The sequence below is a fragment of the Engraulis encrasicolus genome, chromosome 10 (genome assembly GCF_034702125.1).
Source record: "Engraulis encrasicolus isolate BLACKSEA-1 chromosome 10, IST_EnEncr_1.0, whole genome shotgun sequence".
Classification (NCBI taxonomy): Eukaryota; Metazoa; Chordata; class Actinopteri; order Clupeiformes; family Engraulidae; genus Engraulis; species Engraulis encrasicolus.
Genome location: NC_085866.1, coordinates 6766779 through 6771778, shown reverse-complemented (window position 1 = coordinate 6771778; position 5000 = coordinate 6766779). Strand labels below are relative to the sequence as shown.

The window sequence follows — 5000 nt, the reverse complement described above, 5'->3', positions numbered from 1 at the left end:
GTTATCATATTTGGTGGTATTATAGGAGACACTATTCGGTGTAATCCTCTTTGGGGAGCTGAAACCCAAACAGCCTCCATAGCTTCACGTCCTTATCTCTTGTCTTGTTCACCCCCAGGGCCGCTGAAAGCTTTGCCTGGGCCCAGGACAAAATCATCCGAAAGGGCCCCCCACACAGTACATTAAGTGTTATGAGGGGCCCATTTATGGGGGCCCCCATCTCCCTGGGCCCGGGACAGCTGACCCCTTTGTCCGCATTATCTCTTGTCCTTTTCACCCCTACGGTGAGGCTCGCGTCACGGCCAGGACAGGACAGGAGGCTGCAGATCCAGAAGCGGCGTGTTTAGTCTGTGTTTGCTAAGCGCTAATCTGACGGGTCAAAAAGACTTCAAAAACACACAGCATGCTCTGTCAAGAGGGGCTGTTTTTAAAAAATATATATTTTCAGGGCCTTTTAAAGGCCACAGCAGGGCCAATTTTTTAGGGCCTTTTATGCCAAAATCACACTGCATATTCTGTCAAGATAGGCTTTTTAAAAATAATATATTTATTTAAAATATATATTTTTAGGGGCTTTTATGCCTTTATTGACAGGACAGTGTGAGAAGGTGACAGCCAGGAAGCGAGTGGGAGAGAGAGATGGGGGAGGGCTGGGAAACGACCCCAGACGGGAACCGAACCCAGGTCGCCGGTGCAGCAGTGCAGTGCCCTACCGCTTGAGCCACGGCAGGACTGACGGTAGGGACACATAGGAGGCGAAGCGAGCGAAGCGAAGAGAGGCGAAATTCAACCGTCATCAGGTCATCGCAGCGAATCAAATGGAATGGAACAGTTATGCTGTGGATTTGATTGGGCCGCGGCAGGCGAATTCGCTCCTCATTTGCATAACATTAAACTTTCTATAATAATTTCGCTTCGCTTCGCTCCTGTTCGCTTGCCTTCGCCTCTCTCACAGGAATGAATGGCGAAGTTGGCTTCGCTTGGCCAAATTCGTGTCTATGTGTCCCTAGCGTAAGATGGGCTGTTTTGTTGAGATGAGCTGGCAATAGGCTGCTAACATACTGTAGCCCAATACTAGGGATGGCAGCACAATACACACCGAAATCTGAAACCGTACTGTTCACATGCTTCCCGACCCATGACATGCAAGCCGCGGTCCACGGTTCCCCAAAAATTAATTTCTATTAAAACATTGGCACTTGAGACCACTGAGACACAATCAAAATCACTCTATTTTCAATCACGGAGGTCGGGGGGTAATTGCGAATTACCAGGGGTCCATAGGTAATATTTATCCCGTGCGAATCGGGATTCAGACACATTCAAAAGGTCAAATTCAACTTCTGCATGGTTACATTATGGGTGGGGGGGGGGGGGGGGGGGGGGGAGAGACGACACACACCTAAGGACTGTTCTATTCATTCTAGCAGTATTATGACACTTCCCTTAGTTGGGTTAGGTGTCCATAGCAACCTATTACATTGGCATATCTCTATAATACTCTTAATCTCTGTTGATACCGTGCTATGGACCGAACTGTGAATTTTGTGAACTGTGCCTCCCCCACCCATAACCCAAACCCCTAACCCCCTAAGGTTGTGCTGTTAAGTGCTCAGTAACACAGCTTGACAGGTGACTCAGCTTGGCACGGCACTGGATACCATAGCTGAACCCATGGGGCTTGGGGAACGCATGGGGCTTGGGGAACGCATGGGGCTTGAAGGTAGATGTTTCTTCCTGACTGCATGCTGGTTCTTTGGTCCTGACAGAGTGCTGAGGAAGATGGTTGAGTTGAAAGATGAAAGGCAGTGTGGAGGCAAGCAGAGGAAGTGCCAAGAACCAGGCAGCTCAGAAAGCCTCAGAGCACCTATAGTAGGGAGACCCCCTGTAGTCAGCACACTGCTGTTTTATAACGTTTGAAAGGTGGAGAGGTTTGTTATTTAAATCTCTCAAAGACATTTAATTTGAAATTTAAAGTTGACATTTAAAGTTGACATTTTGACATTTAAAGTTGCATTTTTCTTTTAAAGTATTTTTTGGGGCCTTCCGGCCTTATTATTACAGGACAGTGGAGAACAGACAGGAAATGATTGGGAGAGAGAGAGATGGGGAGGGCCGGGAAATGACCCCAGTTGGACTCGAACCGGGGTCCCCGTTGGCATGCAAGCCCAAATGTGGGGAGCTTAGCGCGCTGCGCCACAGCGCCCCCGTGTTGCATTTTTCAAGAGCACCAAAACACTTGACATTGAAGGCAACACTTAACAACATAAACTCTGCAGCCGGCCTTGATGTCCTGATCTCTGCCACCGCGTCCCCTTCCCCTCAGCTTTCCTCTTAGGGGTCTTACACACCAAGGCGGTAAAGCGTCGCGGAACGGCCGCGTTTTTTACCGGCGTCGGTGAAAATACATTGAAACATATCTGTCCTTACACACCAACCGGCGGTAGTCGAGCGTCAGCGGCGCGGGAGCCGGCTTCGCGCCGCGCTGCATTTGGAAAATAGAACTCGAGCGTATTTTTCACGCCGGCGACCGAATGAATGGCAAAGTAGCATGCTAGCTTTGGCTGTGGGGAGGGTTTTGAATAGGACTGGCTGCGCACGCCGACGCTGTCAGTGTGAAAGGCAGAGAAAAACACGCCGGCCAAAACTAAGCAGAAAGACCGCGTTCGTCCCGGGACCGTTCCGTTCCGCCTTGGTATGTTTTGGCCCTTACTCTTCAACAGCATTTTTTTAATTACTGTCCGACTCCGAATTGCCAAGCTACAGTAACAATACGAAAACTCCTTGCATTTCCGTGTTCCGCCATCATTGTATCACTTTTGGTGTAATAATAATAATAATAATAGTAATAATAATAATAATAATAATAATAATAGCTTGGTTTTATATAGCGCCTTTCAAGTAACCCAAGGTCGCTGAGCAGCATAGTTGCAGTACCTTTTTTGACCATTTCCTGCACAGTGTCCCTTTAAGACCATTCACCAAACAGCATCTTACGACTCCAAAAAGCTTTCTATCCAGTGCTGATCACAAGCATTTCTTCACTGTGCCAATTACATGTAAACCATGCTGGGATACAGTATTTATTGACTGGCTAAGACGTTAATGGCTACATCATGTTGTGGAAGAGGCTTATTAAAAACATGTTTATTTGGTTTGGTTTGGTTTATTTATGGATATAGGAAGACAAAAGGTATCCAAGGGATAACATGTAAAAGCGTAAACACTTATTTCCAACATGGTCCCTGATGGAAGAGGACAAGACATAAAAAAAATTAACAGATATCACATACACATATGCCATCACATTCCTATGTCACCTAGTTCTCCACTTTATTCCACAAAAATACTCTAACTCTTTGTTTAAAACACCTTTTTGTTTCTGCCATATATATATACAGTATAATATAACAATATGCAAAGAGTTTCAGATGCAAAACCCCCTAACTCCATTTCGGAAGACCTGCACTTCTATATTTTTAGAGAACTCCGTTGTTGGTTTGGTTTACATTCATGTACTTCATAATACTTATAAATAGTTATATTACATACATAAAATAAAAATATGCAATTTTGATAGCTTTGTACTAAATAAAAATGAATTAAGATTATTTTCTGAAAAGGCACTTAGGGGTTTTTGCATCTGAACTCTTCATACAAAAAAAAATATGTGGATGCAGTGAATTGTGGGTGTTCTGCCATCTTTTTTGCCGTCCTTACATGTGATTAGCTTCCCTGTCGCCACATGATTCCTCGTTGTTCTATACAGAACTTGACAACACATGCAGGTGACATGTATTACACTGCATCCCACCACCATTACAGCTCTCTCCTGTACGTGTTCTTTGCCACATTATGTTAGCACTTACCACGCGTGATACACAGCAGCCATTTACCATAAGATCATTCGATCATTCGAGTCCAAACTGCAGGTTGAAAACCTTTCTTCACAGTGCCAGATTAAACCATGCTGAGATAATGCATTCAATGACTGTCCACTTATAAAACTTTCAATGGGGCAGTCGTGAATGTGATTCACTCGTCCAAATGGGATAACTGCAGAGAAAGAATTTCCCCTAGGGGACCAAAAATTGGCTCCAATTGGCTTCGTTTTAATGGCATGTTCATGTTGTGAAAGCTGCTTTTTTTAGCGTGCCACGCCACCAACCATAAGACCATTCACCACACAGCATCTCACGAGTCCCAAAAGCTTTCGTCCAAGTGCTGGTCACAGGTCTTTCCTCCCCATGCCAATTAACCTGATACAATATGGGCCCTGTTATGAATTTGTTGTTACCAGAATGGCAATGACAAAGTTACAATGCTTTGCAACCCTTTATAGGGCACACAAAGTTCAGCTCCTGAGTGAAAAAAAAGTTTGACAGGCTCCAGGCCACTGGTGATTGGGCAATGTCAAGATGTCACTATCATTCTGGAAGCCTGACTTTACCTGATAAATTTGATATGACCCACTTGGTTATTATACACCCTTGTGAAGAGGCATGGCAGGGGCATTTGTGATAGGTGTGCAAGCAGTCGGAAGTGATCAAATATAGTCACTTGCCCTATAAAGTTTTAAGATGTTGTGTAATGTCGTAGTAGTATAGCAGTATGGTCATGAAGTAATCCTATTTTCTTTTTTTAAAAATATACATTTTTTTAAGGGCTTTTATGCTTTTATTTGACAGCACAGTCGAAGGTGGTGACAGGAAGTGAATGCGACAGAGAGACAGAGGAGGATTGGGAAATGACCCCGGACGGATTCTAACTGGGGTCCCCGTGGGTGGGCATGCAAGCCCAAATGTGGGGGGCTTAGCGCGCTGACCGCTAGTTCCAGTACATGGCTACATCATGTTGCGGGAGCTTCTTCTTTTTTCTTTTTTTTTTTTTTTAAAAAGGGGAAAAAAGTGTCTTCTGACCTAGACGACAAAACCATGTGGATGGCTTGTGGGGGGGAAAAAACAGGTGTGTTTTGTCCACTTCATCCATCACACTCCAAG

The 5000-nt window shown here is 44.9% G+C and overlaps 1 protein-coding gene across 2 annotated transcripts in view; it reads left to right on the top strand.

Annotated features, from left to right (window-relative positions):
- lamb2l (laminin, beta 2-like) overlaps positions 1-5000 on the top strand; it is a 121954-nt gene that overhangs the window by 79348 nt on the left and 37606 nt on the right. The gene's annotated exons all lie outside the window — the stretch shown is intronic.